Source organism: Sus scrofa, chromosome 5, assembly GCF_054392235.1.
Source record: "Sus scrofa isolate SSC_HxYL_T2T_F1_AM1 chromosome 5, Sscrofa_HxYL_maternal_Yorkshire_Landrace_v2.0, whole genome shotgun sequence".
Lineage (NCBI taxonomy): Eukaryota > Metazoa > Chordata > Mammalia > Artiodactyla > Suidae > Sus > Sus scrofa.
Window position 1 is genome coordinate 97,865,393 of NC_139387.1, and position 18,353 is coordinate 97,883,745.

Consider the following 18,353-nt stretch of genomic DNA (forward strand, 5'->3'; position numbering starts at 1 on the left):
GTCATCTGTCTACTTGATGCTGTAGCCACCCAAAGGGTTTCATTAGCACTCAGAATTTGATTTTGAACACCCCAGCTCACCCCAAAGTTTAAACCTGAACTTCAATTAAAAGTGATGAGGCAAAGCATTATGGATGGACTTCAAGGGCGTTATACTAAGTGAAATAAGTCATACAGAGAAAGACAAATAGTGTATGATATCACTTACCTGTGGAATCTAAAAACATACGACAAACTAGTGACTCTAATCAAAAAGAAGCAGACTCACAGATGTAGAGAACAGATGAGTAGTTACCGGGAGGAGGGAGAGGCAAGGGTACCTCCTATACACGTACAAACTATTGGGTATGAGGCAGGCTCAAGGATGTATTATACAGCGTGGGAATATAGCAAATATTTTGTAGTAACTGTAAATGGAAACTAACTTTTAAAAATTACATCAAAATTCAAAAAAAAAAAAAACCTAAAAGAAAAAAAGTGATGAGGCAGTGAGTTCTTTGGATCTTGTTCCTGGGAACTAGGAAATAAGAGATGCAGTGGCTTTTTCTCATAAGGGGAATTCTCTTCTCAGTGGCCTTGCTGACATTTTTGCCTCCTACATGATGAGATTTCAAGGGGGAAACAAAGAGCCATCTCTGTGTACATGAAAGCAGGCAAAGGAGATGTGCAGACAAGGAGATGTGCTCAGGCAGGGTGTCCAGGATGCTGGCAGCACAGGTGAAAAAGTGAAATGTGCAGGTGGGGGACAGGAGAAGAAAGATGCGCTGTGTGCAAAGCCGCCAGGAGAATAACAGCATCAGTACGACTCTGGGAACTCAAACCAGTGTGCAAAGTATACAGATAAAGCCAGTGAAGCTCCAAGAATGAAAACCACCCAACAAGAGAAAGTGGAGTCAGCAGGTGTTTCACGTGACAACTCAGACCGGGAGGACTGACCAAGGCAGCAGAATGAGTGCGACGTGGGGAAACATCTCATCCCTGGACCTTTTGGTGGGACTCCTGAACTAGCGTCCACAGCTTGTATCAGAAGCATTAGTGTCCAAAGGAAACTATCTTTGGTTTATGTATAGAAGGAGGCATCTACCTAATTTTATATTTAGCTGCATATGTTTAAGATCCTAATATTTAGGGAGTCAAATCCATAGTGTATTAGATTCAATCACTTGAAATTGCCAATAGGCACTTTTACCTATAAAAACTACAGTTTCATGTGGTTCAGGCCATAGATATGAAAGTATTCTCAGGCTGTTTTGGTTTTAAAGTCCACGTTGAAGACCCAAGGAGAACTTTGATCTTTACTAAGATTCCTACCTTCTCCTAGTGTTTGTGATTTATTCCTTGGTGCCATCTGGGGAAGTGACAATCCCTGAAGTGTTCAGCCTGCCTTTGCCCCAGATACGAGGTGACGCTGGGGAGAAAGAAAAGCTTCAGAACTGCATTGGCTGAGGGAGGTGGTTGTAACTTCTGTATATGGGTAGTTCTTTTTATTGCTTTGCTTTTTTATTTCCAGTTCCACTTTGGGTTCCAGATTTGTTTTTCTCTTTGTAAACTAGATTTTGGAATTATTATCTGGTCCATCTGTTTGCTTCGCTTAAATGAAACATAAATTGGCTTGTTTTAAATTTCAGGTATTTTAGTTTTGATTCTACTCCTCATCTCTGTTTGGCCATGGCAGTAAATTTTTTGGCTGCCAAGAACAGAGAAGTCTTGCTGTTTAGAAACTTTTTCTTTATTTTTTTAATTTTTTAATTTATTTTATTTATTTATTTATTTTTATTTCTAGGGCCACACCTGCAACATATGGAAGTTTCCAGGCTAGTGGTCAAATCGGAGCTTTAGCTGCCAGCCTTTGCCACAGCCACAGCAACTCGGGATCTAAGCCGCGTCTGTGACCTACACCACAGCTCATGTCAGTGCTGGATCCTTAACCCCCTGAGCGAGACCAGGGGTGAAATCCGCATCCTCATGGATACTGGTTGGGTTTGTTACCACTAAGCCACGACAGGAATTCCATCTTTTTTTTTTAAATGAATGTGCATTTTAGTATTAAAAATCATTCTTGATTTTTAGTAGATTTGATTTGCTTGCTTCTGATCTCATGTTTTCTTTATTCTCTCATTCTTTCCTGTCCTATAGCCCCATATTTATGCTACCTTTATGTTTCTTTTCATATCTTCTGCTTCCACAAGGAACCCAAGATAAGCTATTATCTGTTCCTTTCTCAAAGTAGAAAAAAAAAAAAAAAAAAAAAAAGATGCCTCTGGGATCAGACTAATTCCATTGGGCCTTTGCATAAATGATCACGGTGCATTAGATAATGACCTTTCATTGGCCAATCAATAATTATCGAGTGCCTCACTGGTGGAAAATACTGTACACACAGTGGTGTGGGTAATGATGGGAACACATTTCATGGGAGACCTTGAAATATTCATGGACATGGACTTTCTTGCCATAATTGCTTTTGAGATCCATTTATAATGGACTCATATTTGGAATGAAAGGGAGCTTGAGACTCTCATAGAGGTTAAGCAATGCCTTTTTTATGAATCTAACTCTTATGAAGCTTGGCATTTATCTGTATATCCATCCACTGCGTGCCACTGGCAATGCTGTGCTATGTAAGGTATGCAGGTAACAGGTAGACGGTTGTTCTAGAGGTGGTGAAAGTTCCGCCTTACAGAATATTCTCTCCTCCCTCTGCCGCTGTCACACTATTAAAATGCATTCTTCTTGAGAATTACCTTAAAGGTACCTTTTTTTCCTTGTGCTGTTTTATTCCCTAGGAGAGGTGCTTCTTACCTAGCCACACATTGGACAGGACAGCTGATGCTGTCTTCCCACACAGGAAACAAGGCCATGAGCAACTGTGACCCAGGACTGTTTTACATGGATGTGTAAGATGTTGTTGGGGAAAGAGCTAAAAGAAATGCCACTTTGAACAGCTCTGGGGAAGAGAAACAAAACAAAACAAAACAAAACAAAATGTCAGGTCTCTCAACAAACAAGGGTACTGAGGAGGAGGGAACAGGTGCCAAAGAAGGGAACTGAAGAAATACCAATGAAGCATCCACTTTTGCTGCAACTTAGCTTTGGGCCAACCTGAGCAAGGAAGTTGCAGTGAACAGTGGAGCCGCTTGGAGAGCTCGGGGAAGCTTTATCAGCCATCTCGATGGGGAGGTTCACAGGGGGAGGCCCACTCCCTTTGGATTCACCTGGAACTTTGCTGATTTTAACATGGGGCCTCCCACAGCCCCAGAACCCCCTCAGTTCCAGGCACACTGGGTCGCCCTACCTCAAACCCCATAGACTGAGAGCACTACCATCTTTTTCACAAACGATTCTTCTAGGAAATCTGCATGAAAGTCAGTTATATGAGCTGTGTCAAATAATGTGATTCAAACTCAAATCTTTTATTTCTCCCTGCATTTCTCTGAGCTTCTGTACCACACTGGTAGGCTGTCTGTTCTTTGTTTGGGGATAGCATTAGCCTTTTCTCCTGGTAGGACAGTTACCTCACTTTTCCCTACTCCCCGCCATTGTTTTCCTTTTTAATTTTAGAAACAGATTCATTCTAGGAATATCACCTTCTACAGCTATTGTTTGGTGCTATGTGAGCAGATTCTCTAAGGGCCCTAATAGGGGTTGTGAAGCTGAGAGGTTTCAGAGGTGTCATTCTCACTAGAATCCACCAGTGGCCACCTATTTCCACATGGAGATAAGTGTGAAGCGTGGTGTGACTTCAGGAGCATCAGGTCCTTGGTCCTACGAGATAAGCAGTTACTGACTTTCTTACAAGAGGCCTAGAATATTCTAGGATACACCGCATTTATAAAACATGTGCCTGCCTTTGTCCTGACAGGTCTTTGCGTAAACTATAGTTTACAGAAAGATAGTAAGTCTTGGTTATAATCCTATGTTTACTTGAATCTGGGGCAATATCATAAAATCATTTATAAACTTTATAACTGGAGAAATGTTTTTAAATTTTTTAAGTCAAGTGAAATAATTCACTAAAAATAAACAGGTGGAAACTAATACATTTTGTTACCTGAAAATATTCCTCATAAAATTTCATCCCATGCTAATCTTTTTTTGTACAAGCCAGTCAAGTACTAGTGTCTTTGGCAATAAAAACAATGAAAAAAATCATAAATTAAGATTTTATTCATAAAGTGAACTTTTATTAATTTGAGTAACAGTGGAAAGAAAATGCATGGGTTTTGGTTGTTGTTTTAAGCTGAATTATAATTAAAGTGGACATTGGCAATAAGTGGTACAAAGCTACAAAGCTCAGTTAAAAATGCATCCCAGGAGTTCCCATCATGGCTCAGTGGTTAACAAATCTGACTAGGAACCATGAGGTTGTGGGTTCGATTGCTGGCCTTGCTCAGTGGGTTAAGGATCTGGCGTTGCCGTGAGCTGTGGTGTAGGTCGCAGATGTGGCTCGGATCCTGTGTTGCTGTGGCTCTTGCATAGACTGTAGACCGGCGGCTACAGCTCCAATTGGACCCCTAGCCTGGAAACCTCCATATGCCGTGGGTGCGGCCCTAGAAAAGACAAAAAAAAGAAAAATAAATAAATAAATTAAAATGCATCCCGTATTTAAAAACACAACTACTATTGAATAGAGGTCATTCCCAAAGTGGAAAATTAATATGACATTAGTTTAGGAACATTAAACAGTATGTATACTCTTGGTGATGTGTATGTGTAGGGGTGAGGGGGGCAGCCATAAGGCTTTGAACTGTCAAAACAGTCCGCTATTATTGGGGTTTCTTAGCTGAGTGTTCTTCTTCAAATATTCAAATAATGAGAATCATAATATCTAAAGTTTACTGATTTCTGTGTGAAATATATAAAGTTGACTCTTTCTTATAAAAAAAAAAAACATGTAAAATCTCATTTAAATCACCAACAATCATTTGAGACAGGTATAGCTATAAATCCCTCACATTTACATCTTGAAATCTAGATGGTCCATATATGTACACATGACATGGCCCCCACTTACTGAATTAGTGTCTCTGGAAGCAGACCCAGGAATTCTCATTTGTGACAAGTTCCTGGATAATCTAGGAATTATCACATTTCCTCAGAATGAAATGCACATCTAATAATTAAAGATCTGTTATTAATATTAATGGTTTTATTGGTCTCTAGTAACTTTCTAGAATTAGGCAGAACCTTGCTCTCATTTTTAGCCAGGGCAGATACTTTAATTGCCCAAATTAGTTTATGGTTTCTGAACATGAATGGAAATTTATCTTGAATAGAACTCATATAAAATTTGAATGTATGAAGTAAGCAAGTTGAATCTCCCTGTACTAATACAAGTACCTTGCAAACTCTAGTGACCATTATGGGAACAAAATGTTTTGTCCACGATCTTCACACATTTTATATAGTTAGAGTGGCCACAATCAGGAGACAGTAGGAAACAGAGAGGTCACTTTTGATTCACAGTCTCCTCCTAGAAATACCATTCCTGGTAAAGTTTATGAAGAAGTAGACACTGAATTGCATGAATATCTTCATCAGAATATCATCTAAGAGGTTTATTTAAAGACAAGAAACACATGATACTAAAGAGAGCTCAGGGGCAGACGCAGTGGAGAGACTGGTTAACGTAAGGCCAGAGAGTTTTGGCAGAAAGACACGTTCCTTTATGTGGCTTGGAGAAGTAAAGCAAGTATTTTGAAACCAGGGTTTTGAGAGACATTTCATAGTGTGGACTAGATTGCTTTTTTAAAAACAGAAATAAATGTTTACTGGCTGTTTGTTTTTCAAACATATATTTACTGTCATATAAGCCTGAGCTTCCAAACTTGAATTTCTGGGCACACCAGTGAGGGCTACTGCATTTTGTTCAACATGGTCTGCTAGGAATAGCCGGTAAAATTCACTGGATTATTTTAAAAAAGAAAGAAAAAAGGAATTGCCACCTCTTGTTATTTTGGCTACTGTAGAGCAAAACCGGCTGGCTGCCTTTCTTCCTCATTCCTCCCAGCAGCCTGGTTTTCCTCATTTCTTTTTTTTCCTGTTCTCCCCCCACCCTCATTTTTTTTGTTTGATTCATCTATCTCTCTGAATCTCACTCATTCTCCAGTCATATATCAATTCCCCCATCTCTGTTCCCAACCCGCTCTAGCCCACAGTAATTGCTCCTTTTCCTAACTTCTCATATTACTGCATGTCTATGCCAAAGTCTTGGGCTCATGGGTATATTCTAACTTATAGTGTTGTTCAGTTGTAGTTTTTGTATAAATCCAGTTCTATCAACTAGATCCTAAACTTTTGAAATCCAGAGCGAGAACATATATTACTTTAACTTTTCCAACAGATTACACAACTAGTGCTCAATAAATATATAATATTTTGAAACATATTGAATTTTTTTTCCAGTATTCCAGTCAAATGTATTCTTCTTTGTTCTTGCCCAGCTGTGATAATTTTCATATGTGACTCCTTTGATAAGCTTGGGGGGGGTTAACAATCACAATCAAGTTATTGGAGTACCCATAGTGGCTCAGCAGTAATGAACCAGACTAGTGCCCAAGAGGACGGGGGTTCGATCCCTGGCCTTACTCAGTGGGTTAAGGATCTGGCATTGCCATGAACTCTGGTGTAGGTCACAGATGCAGCTTAGATCCTGCATTGCTGTGGCTGTGGTGTAGGCCGGCAGCTACAGCTCCAATTCAATCCCTAGCCTGGGAACTTCCATATGCCATAGGTGAGGCCCTAAGAAGACAAATAAATAAATAAATCACAATCAAGTTATTTAACTATAGCAGGCAAAAGTGTTAAAGAATATTATTAAGTCTATCAAAGAATTTTAAAATAGTCAACTGAATTTAGTCAATTCATACGAGAAAAGTGGAGAGTTATATTTCAACTGATGTTAGCAAGTTGGATAGCAATAGACATCAGTCAGTAGCAGATAGATCCCAAATCTACCTAGAGAAGCTATTGGATAGGCATAAATTTCAGCTCTAAGAAGTAGCTTTGTGAGATACAGATATGAATAAATTAATTTATAAAAATTCCTTTCCTAAGTAATTTTAAGGTTGCTGAATTTGATATGAATACTTTTTAGATAATTGTTAGACATTGCATACTGACATTAGTATGTTGATATGATCTATAGGATTTTTCCATTGATAGTCAAATAATTATAATTTTTAAAAAAGATTTTTAAGTATAGTTGATTTACAATGTTGTGTCAATTTCTGTTGTATAGCAAAGTGACTGAGTCATACATATATGTATATGTATACATTCTTTTTCTCATATTATCTTCCATCATGTTCTATCATAGAAGATTGGATACAGTTATCTGTGGTATACAGTAGGACCTCATTGCTTAATCAATTCTAAATGTAATAGTTTGCGTCTACTAAACCCAAACTCCCAGTCCATTCCACTCCCTCTGCCTTGGCAACCACCAGCCTGTTGTGTATGTGTGAGAGTCTGTTTCTGTTTTGCAGATAGGTTCACTTGTGTAATATTTTAGATTCCACATAGAAGTGATATCATGTAGTATTTGTTTTTTTCTGACTTATTTTGTTTAGTATGAGAATCTCTAGTTGCATCCATGTTGCTGCAAATGACATTATTTCATTCCTTTTTATGGCTGAGTAGTATTCCATTGTGTGTATGTACCACATCTTCTTAATCCATTCATCTGTCAATGGACATTTAGGTTTTTTCCCATGTCTTGGCTATTGTGGATTGTGCTGCTGTGAACATACAGATATATGTGTCTTTTTTTTTTTGGCTTTTTAGGGCCGCACCTGTGGCATATGGAGGTTCCCGAGCTACAGATCTAATCCGAGCTAGAGCTATTGGACTACAACACAGCCACAGCAACACAAGATCCGAGCTGCATCTGTGACCTGCACCACAGCTCACAGCAATGCTGGATCCTTAACCCACTGAGCAAGGCCAGGGATGGAACCCACAACCTAATGGTTCCTAGTTGGATTCATTTCTACTGCACCATGATAACAACTCCACACGTGTCTTTTTGAATTGTAGTTTTACAGGTGGCCAGCAGGCACATGAAAAAATGCTCAAGTGTCACAGATTATTGAGAAATGCAAATCAAAACTATAATGAGGTACCACTTCACACTGGTCAGAATGGCCATCATTAACAAGGCTACAAATAACAAATGCTGGAGAGGGTGTAGAGAAAAGGGAATCCTCCTACCCTGTTGGTGGGAAGGTAAATAGGTACAACCACTATGGAAAAGAGTATGGGGGTTCCTCAGAAAACTGAATATAGAACCACCATATGACCCACCAATCCCACTGGACAAAACAACAACCCAAAAAATTTTAATTTTTAATAACAATGAAACATTACCAAAGGATAGTAGAGTCCCACAGACAGTGATAAAGGCCAAAGGACAAGTAGTCAGCAGGCTTCTGGTAACTTTGCAAGATCTTAGTAGAAAATAAGTATTTGGTAAACATGGGAAACAAATGAGATCAGTGTTATGAGGCTTCCTTCTCCAGTGTTGTGAGAAGAGCATGAGCCCGGGTATTGGAGAACTAAAATTCAAGTCCCATATCTCTCCTTTTTTGGCTGTGAGGTCTTGGACAAGATACTTAATGCATTTGAATAGTAATTTCCTCATCTGCAAAAATATATAAAAATAGTTCAGTTTTTTTTTAAGTTACATGAGAAAAATCTCTAAGTGCTTGGCAAAAAAAATTTGCAGGTGCTTTTTGTAAAAATTTTTTATTGGAATATAGTTGACTTTCAAAATTGTGTTAATTTCAGGTGTGCAGCAAAGTAAATCAGTTATGTATATGTATATCCTTTTCAGATCTTTCCCCATACAGATTCCCACACAGTACTGAGTAAATTGCCCTGTGCTCTATACAGTAGGCCCCCCTTACCTATTTATTCTATGTATATCAATCCCTACTACGTAATTGATCCCTCCCCATCCTGCGTTTTCCCTTTGGTAAACATAAGTTTGGTTTTGAAATCTTTGAGTCTCTGTTTTGTAAGTTCTGTTGTATCATTTCTGTTAGATTCCACGTATTAGTGATCTCATTTGGTATTAATCTTTCTCTGTCTGACTTACTTCACTTCATATAATAATCTCTAGGTCCATCCCTGTTGCCACAAATGGCATTATTTCATGCTTTTTTGTGGCTGAGTAATATTCCATTGTGTGCCTGTACCACATTTTTTATCCAGTCCTCCCTTGATGGATGTTTTGGTTGCTTCCATGTCTTGACTGTGGAGAATAGTGCTGCAATAAACATTGGGGCGCATTATCTTTTCACAAAATGGAATGCAGTTCACCAGTGGGTCTTGGAATAGTGTCTATATAATATTAATAAAGCATGTTTATATACAAAAAATTTATAGTTTTATCCAGATAAATGTCTAGGAGTGGGATTTCTGGATCATCCAGTAAGTTCCATACTTAGTTTTTTAAGGAACCTCCATGCTGTTCTCCATAGTATTTGCAGCAGGTGCTTTTTGAATGATGTTATTCATACCTCGGCTTCCCCATTTTATTCAGGATAGGACTACATGGAAGTTATGAAACAAAGACAATGAAAATGTACAGTGTGAGACTCCGAGATGAAGAGAGCTGACTTAAGAATTAGTCTATGAATTTAATGTGAAAAACTGTGCTTCTGTATGTGTGTCTGCCATCAAGGCAACTAACATTAGCTTTTTACTCTGTGAAAAATGGCCATAATTAACCCGTAGGTGTACAGCACGGGCCCACAATAAGGCAGGCTGTGGGCCACTAATAGCCCAGTGTGTTCATGTGTGGGAAGCTGCTGGAAAGCACAATACCCAGTGGGGATTGGTGTTACAGATTCCTCCCGACACCAGCTGCACCGTGGCCTTTGAAGCTTTAATGTCAGGATTGTTCTTGAGTGGTGGACAGGCCAGAGAAGGGGCTAGAATACCTTACAGGTGACACCTAGGTACAGTTCACCTTTTCTTTAGCGTTTACTATGTGCAGGCATTGTGCTTCATACCCATTTTCTCATTTAATCCACCCAAGAACCCCTTGAGACAGGTGTCACTAGTATCTCCAACTTACAGATGAGTTACTTGAGCCACAGAGAGGTTATGTAACTGGTGCTAAGACACACCTAGGAAACCACTGGTGAGAATCCAGCCCAGGCTGTCTGAATCCACAGGCTGCTCTCTTAATGCTTCTGTAAAGAAAACATATTAGATACCTTTACACAAACACCGAGAGAGGTGCCTCCAGGATCTGGGATGGGGAGATGGATGTGTGAAGGGAAGGGCTGTTTGGTCATACGGCCCTGTGTGATTTCTTGGGTCTGGTATGCTGCCTAAATGGCGTGGAATCTGCTTCCAAATGGTCGCTGGGTGAAAACGTGGGGCGATAAGAAAGCCTGTGCATGCCGTGCGTCCCGAGGACAGGGTGGGTTGTCTATTTCCAGGGCCTGGGGGCTGCTTGCCCTGACTTGACCCAGATAAGTGCCAGACGTGAGAGCACAGGTGCAAGATCAACTGGTCTGCTTCTTGGGTGGAATTTTCCTGCTTAGGGAAAAAAAAAAAAAAAAAAAAAAAAAGGGTGCAGGAAAACAACAGCTTCCTATGACCTCATTCTGCTTAAAATTCCTGGATATGTCTCTGCTTCTCTTTTGGTTCCAGACTTTTTCTTACTTACTTTTATACTAAATTCGGCTTCTTTCAAAGAAAACAAGTATCAACTTCATAAAAAAGTGGTGTTGATTTTTTTTTTCCAGAACATTTTGAACTATAGAACCAAAGCATCTTATTTAATTGATCCCTGATTAAGTTTTTTCCCAGATGGTCCATCTTTCCCCAGAAGGTGTTTCCTATGCTTTCTGCATTAGAATCACTGGGCATATTCATTAATTTCAGCCATTCATTTTTCAAAGCTATTTACTGAGTCTGTGTTGTGTGACAAGCCTTATGTTAGATGTGGACTTGTGGTCCTTTCCCCATACCTCTGAATTAGTATTTCTGGAAGTGAGTCCAGGAGTCCTCATTTTGGACAAGTCCTCAGGGAATTTTTATGCCCTCTCATCTTTGAAGACCATTGTCACTGTGACCTCTTCAAATACAGAGCTTTGTAAATTTGTTTCTGGCCCCTGACAGATTTTATGTAAATTTGTTTCTGGCCCCTGACAGATTGCCTGGCATGGTAGGGTTGAAGTTTGATTGGTTGCAACTCAATGAAGAGATGAATTTCCACAGGAAGATCAAACCTATCATTCTTCTTCATATTTTTATACTTCTAAATGTTTTGGTCTTGAGCCTCGCTGCTCTGACACCTCTGAGTTAAGAATCTGTTTAGGAGTGCCCATCATGGCTCAGTGGTACAGAGCCCAGTTAGTATCCATGAGGATAGTGGTTCAATCCCTGTCCTTGCTCAGTGAGTTAAGGATCCACTGTTGCCATGAGCTGTGGTGCAGTTTGCAGACGCTGCTCAGATCTGACGTTGCTGTGACTGTGGCATAGGGTGGTGGCTACAGCTCCAATTCAACCCCTAGCCTGGGAACTTTCACATGCTGCAGGTTCAGCCCTGAAAAAACAAACAAAAAAAATCTGTTTATTTCAGAGTTCTGATTTTTATTTTGTCCAGGAGTATAGTAATCATTGGATCGCGTGTTTCTTTATTGGGATATTCTCAAAATCAACCTTGCTTTATAAAATCAAAGAATATCCAATGTGGGTAGACTTTAATAAAAAAAAAAATAAGTATGTCGCCTTCTTATCAAGTACTTAAATTCTGCCCACAGTATACTGTTTGTATTAGTCAGAACATAATTACTACTTTAACCATCAACCTCAAAATTTCACTGGCTTTATTACAGTGAAGTTTATTTCTCACTCATGTTTTGTTCCAGTGCAGATGGCAGGAGGAGGCTGTGTCATTCAGGGACCCAGGCTCCTTCCATCTTGTGGCTCCATTCTGTTAGAGAACCAAGGTCTTCCCGCTTCCTGCCAGCAGATGGGGCAAGAAGGTGCAGATGGGGCAAGAAGGTGCAGAGCACACGGGAATTGAAAGGGCAGGCCAAGATGGCATGTTCATCCACTTTCACTCACGTTTCACCGGCCAAAACTCAGCCACTGACCCACACCTAATTGCAGAGGACATTTCCACATGCAGTCAAACTGGATGACCAGCTGCCCTCTGTCTTAGCCTCCAAGTAATTATATGGGCTTCTGATGATTTTTTCAGTGACAGAGAACTCACTACTTTTTGAGTAAGGTAACATCATTTTTAGGACCAGAGAGTACTTTCATTGAGTTGAAATATATTTTGCTGCCTTGGCAAGATTGCATAGTACTTAGGCCTCTGAGAAATGAATAACTGCCCAAAGTTGATGGGGTTTGGATATAAACTCATGCAATCCGATTCCAGAGTCTGTTTCCTCATAAGTTAATGCATGTAGCACCTGACTTGTGCCTAACATGTAAGAAATTCTCAGTAAGTATTGTTAATTGGTAATTGGTCCTCATAGATGTCTTTTCTTGTCCTTGGATATTTAAAGGTATTTGTGCCTCTATTCTGAGAATCTTCCAGAATCTTCTGCTGTTGCTCACATGATCTCTTTTAACCTTCCTTCTCTATATCCTGGTCATTCTTCTTAGATTGTGATCCAGTGTGTCTATATCCCTTTGAAGAAAGTGGATCTCTTACCAGAGTATAAGATTCTGGTACGCTGTGACCAGGAAAAAGAGCAGCAAAAGTATAACCTCCTTATTTTTAGCTGCTCTACATCTAGTTATGTAGCCTAAGATCACATTGGTTTTTTTAGCCATCACTTCACCCTGTTGATATTGCTCTTATTTTTTACTAAAATTTTGAAAATTTATATAAATGAAATTGCTGAGCCAAGTCTCTTTCATTACTGTAGGCTTTTTTGGTTTTAAGAGAAGATTCTTATATTAGTATCTGTAAATATCTAGGGTGTTCTATTTCATCTTCTGTTTTCAATCTAAAAGGAAGAGCTGGGAGTTCCCATTGTGACTCAGTGGGTTAAGAACCCTTCATAGGGTCCATGAGGATAAGGGTTCTATTCTTGGACTCCCTTAGTGGGTTAAGGATCTGGCATTGCTACAGGCTGTGTGCCATAGGTCTCAGATGTGGCTCAGATATGGTGTTGCCATGGCTGTGGTGTAGACCACAGCTGTAGCTCTGATTCCATCCCTAGCCTGGGAACTTCCATATGATGCAGGTGTGACCTTAAAAAAAAAAAGAAAAAGTAAAGAAATAAAAGGAAGAGCTGCTGCACCCTTAGGCTCTTCTGCTGCCTAACAGTGGTTAATGCACTTGACTCCACACCCAAGAAGAGTTTGACTCAGACTCACCTGTTAGTGTAAATTTCTTTTGGCCCAGAGTACATAAGAAAAGCTCACTAATATCAGGGATATCTACTAAGCTGGCACCTAGGATTACCGCCTCTGCTCCCCCCGCCCCCCACCGCCGCCGCTCACCTCATTTTTGAAAAGTTAAAAAGAAAAAAATAAAAGGCAAAACACCAGCTCATCTCTTTTTGGCCTGGAGACTCACACTACTGTCTTAACCCAAATTTCTTTTTTTTTTTTTTTTTTCCTTCTTTGTGGGCAGGAGTTTCTTTACATATGTTGCCACATTATGTGGGTTTGGGGAAGGATAAGAAGGAAGTAAAAGTTGAGGTGGGATAAGCACGCAGATACTGCAGATACCACTTCAAGCAGGTTGGACCCCACAGGCTCCTTGGTGACCCAGAGAGCTTCTTGAAAACCTGTGATGCTAAGACTCTGTGTCATCAATAAGTGGATTCTAGTTCCAGAAGCCTCATATACCAGTGGGGGAAATGGGACCATTCTGACTTTTGAAATACTTGTCCTAAGTACTCTGTCTTCTGATTAAGAGTGATCTTTATTTTTTTCAGAAAAATTCAAATGAAATTTTATTTTTTTTTATTTTTTAAAGTTTCGTTGAAGTATAGTTGATTTACAATGTTGTGATAATTTCTGCTTTACAACAAAATGATTCAGTTGTACATGTACAAATATCCATTCTTTTTCAGATTCCTTTCCCATATTGATTATCACAGAACATTGGATAGAGTTCCCTGTGCTGATTAGTGGGTCCCTGCTGACCAGTTATTCCATATACCTCAATGTTCATAGGCCAGTCACAAACTCCCAGTCCATCCCTCCCCCAAACTTGTCCCTTTTTGTAACCAGAAGTTTGTTTTCTAAGTCTGTGAGTCTGTTTCTGTTCTGCCAATAAGTTCATTTGTATCTTTTTTTTAGTTCCACATATAAGTAAAATCATATGATGTTTATCTTTCACTGACAAACTTCACTTAGTGTGATAACCTCTAGGTCCATCTATGTTGTTGTGAATGGCATTATTTCATTATTTTTTAAGGATAAGTAATATTCCATTGTATATATATATGTACCATATCTTTATCCATTCCTCTGTCAATGGACATTTAAGTTGCTTCCATGTCTTGGCTATTGAAAATAGTGCTGAAATGAACATTGAGGTGCTTGTATCTTTTCAAATTATGGTTTCCTCCAGATAGATGCCCAGGAGTGTGATTGCTGGATCATATGGTAGTTCAATATTTAGTTTTTTGAAGGACCTTCACACTGTTTTCCATAGCGATTTTACTGGTTTACATTCCTACTAACAGTGTAAGAGGGTTCCCTTTTCTCCACATCCTCTCCAACATTTATCATTTGTAGACTTTATGATGATGGCCATTCTGGCTGGTATAAGGCGGTACCGCATAGTAGTTTTGATTTGCATTTCTCCTGGAATTAGTGATGGCTGAGCATCTTTTCGTATGTTTTTTGGCTATCTGTATGTCTTCTTTGTGCAAATGTCTATTTAGATCTTCTGCCCATTTTTTGACTGGGTTGTTTTTTTGATATTTAACTGTATGAGTTATTTGTATATTCTGGAGATTAATTCCTTGTCAGTCACTTCATTTGAAAATATTTTCTTCTATTCTGTGGGTTGTCTTTTCATTTTGCTTATGGTTTCCTTTGCCATGCAAAAACTTTTAAGTTTAATTAGGCCCCATTTATTTATTTTTGTTTTTATTTTCATTACTTGAGGACGTAGATCTGAGAATTGCTGTGGTTTATGACTCAAACAAGTCATACAAAATAAACTCCAAATGGGTTAAGAACCCTAATACAAGACCAGATACTATAAAACTCTTAGAGGAAAACACAGGCAGAACATTCTCTGACATAAACCACAGCAATTCTCAACAAAAAGACAAAAAAAAAAAAAAAAAAAAAGGCAGCCTCCATATGCCATGGGAGCAGCCAAAGAAATGGCAAAAAGACAAATAATAAAAAAAAAAAAGGGGGTACTTTGGTATAGTTCCAAAATGATCAACATCTAGTGCTGGGCAACACTTGAATTAGTGGCACTTTGAGAAACACAAGGAGAGCTTTTGTAGTATATCAATGTCATAACTTAAAAAAAAAAAAAAATCCTTGGAGTTTCCACTGTGGTTCAGTAGGTTAAGCACATGACTACAGCAGCTCAGGCCACCGTGGAGGCATGGGTTCAATCCCTGGCCTGGCATGGTAGGTTAAAAGATCTGGCATTGCTGCAACCCCTGGCCCAGGAACTTCCATGTGCCACAGGTGCAACCATCGAAAAAAAGTCCTTACAGGACTGAGGCTGCTAATCCCTTTAGTTCACCTAAGCTGGGGGTGGGGAAACCCCAAGAAACAGAACAATCCAATCAGCTTCTCCCGCAGCCCACATGCAACAGCTGACTTCTGAGAAGCGAGCTTAACTTTCAGAGGCTTCACCATCAGCTGCTGGACAACATCCGGCACCAACCTCACCACTAATCTCAGATCTCATAGCAACACAGATCGTCTGGAACCCAAAATAGTCCTGCCTAGAGCTCTTTTCACTTCTTATCACTTGAGGAAGAGCATGCGTAAGAAAGGTGTCTGTCAGCCAGCAGCCGCTGATTCTCAGAGAAACAAGTGCATGTGTGGCTGCTTCTATTTAATCAGTCACCATCTCTCTCAGCAGTTCCCCGTGCTTCTCTTTTACCAGACGCCTCTCTATACGCGTATTTCTTTTCACCCAAGCGTCCACTGGACTGTTTCAGATGCACTCACACATGGGATCTTTTCACAGGGCTTCACATTGAGTGAAATCCTCCCTCATTCCCACCCTTCTCCACTTTGCTTTGTTTTTGAACACTTTCCTTCTGCAGAAACACATTTGAGGCTAATCCTCAAGACCTTGAGAGAGACACACACAGGAAAGTCTGACTTTGTAGAAGATCTTGAACCTGCCCAGAGCTTTGATATCATCTGATTACAGCTCCTCCTTTCTTCATCCTTTGCCCTCAGTTCGAGACGTTGCTGCCATAAAGAGGATTACTTCTGAATAAGGGCACGGTGTCTCCGTGATAACCTTGCTTCCAGGCTTGACCGCTCTGGGACCTGCAGCCTGAGAACACTTTGTGTGCTAGTAGGTACAGGGAAGTTTTGACTAGAATTCTTATCTAAACAAAACTCTCTGGGCTTGCCCAAGGACAATTTACGTCAGCAGGAGAAATCCATAAAAAAATACTAATGGAGAATATCATGGGAATTTGTTACACGGGTGTATTGTTTTATGATGAAACACCAATAAAGATTTTTTAATTGCACATTTCTAGATCACTAAATTTAATATAAGGGAACAACTTGAAAAATTCTTATCCTTTCCTAACTTCTGCCACACCCCTCCTGTGTGGTTACACACAGCCTCCATGTACCTTGTCCTCGAAAGGAGATAGGTATTACATTTGTTCTCCACAATTCCCGAATGTTCTTGCTTTAAGGTAAAATCAACCAAGGATACATTCTTTGCTCTGCAGGAGCCAACGACTCAAGAGTTGAATTTCAGCTAAACCAAGATGTGCGTTTCACTTTTGCAGGTCACTTTTCCCAGTGCTTATTATGCATTTACGTTTCTCACCGCCCAACATAAAACAGGCCATGCCTCAGACATAAACACTCACGGCACACTGGACGCACTGACAGTCACCACCCAGGTCAGAAATGCCAAGACTGGGGAAAATGTGGGAAATTGATTAAGACAGATTTCCCATGATTTAATAAAACTGACTTAAAATATCTCTGCTTTATTTCTGACCAGATCATAAAATGCTAGCGTGGAGTTACTATTGTGGCTCAGCAGTACCTGATCAGTATCCATGAGGACACAGGCTTGATCCCTCGCTTCGCTCAGTGGGTTAAGGATCCGGCATTGCTGTGAGCTGGAATGTAGGTCACAGACGCAGCTCGGATCTCGAGTTGCTGTGGCGGTAGTATAGGCTGGCAGCTGCAGCTCCAGTTTGACCCCTAGCCTGGGAAATCTCCATATGCCACGGGTGTGGCCCTAAAAAGCCAAAAAAAGAAAAAAAAGTTAATAACATAATGCTAGCAAAAAAAATGGCCAAGTAGGACCTCAGTGGAGACATTGATTACAGACTTTGAGTCGTTGAAAGAGTCTTGGTGAAGGACAGGGATTTAAAGGAGGCTTAGAAGGAAAACTAAGACCTTAGAAATGGAGAAGAGCCTAGCATCTGGGGGCCATCCTGATCTAAGAGCATACATGGTGGGTTCGGGGAATAAGGTGGGAAGGGGTAGTGGGTTTGCTGTTGTTTCCAGAAATGAGAGTAGAGGGGGGCGCTGAGAAATGGCCTATAGGGAAGGACATTAAGGCCTTTGCTCCTCATGACGTGGGCTAAGCACCAGCAGCATCCCCGTCCCCGTCATCTGGGAGCGTGTTTGAGATGCAGAATCTTGGGCCCTGTGCCAGATCCGTTAAATCAGACTCTTCCTTTTAACAAGATTCTACATATGGTTCAGAGGCCTATTCAAGTTTGAGAAGGACTACCTTAGAGAAGTAGATCTCTCACATTCCTTCTTGTAGATCCCAAAACAAGAATGAAGAAGACAAAAATTATTTTCTCTGCCCTTTTGCCCCCTTCTTTTCTTTCTCTTTCTGTAGAAGCCCAGGTGGCTGTTGGTGAACTCAGGGACCTGAATGATGCTTCCTTTCAGCTGCTTTGCCTAAAATTCAACATCCTCTTTCTGTAACTTCTGTGCGTCACTCTCCTCTTCCTTTCCACTGGCATTCACTGACCTATGAATGTCACACTCAAGAATGTGGAGCAAATGCATTTTGTACACAAATATCTACAGAATGGAACAATTCAGTTGCCTTTCCAGGAGGCAGCCCTGAACAACTGGCCCATCTATAAAAATGGTTGATCGGCACATAATAGAATGTTCTGTATTAGAATCATCCATTTTAAACAGTGGGGTTAGAAAGGG

The 18,353-nt window shown here is 40.1% G+C and overlaps 1 protein-coding gene across 3 annotated transcripts in view; it reads left to right on the forward strand.

The window, feature by feature from the left end:
* The window catches only part of LOC102159120 (uncharacterized), a 654,277-nt gene that overhangs the window by 137,597 nt on the left and 498,327 nt on the right, over window positions 1-18,353 (forward strand). The gene's annotated exons all lie outside the window — the stretch shown is intronic.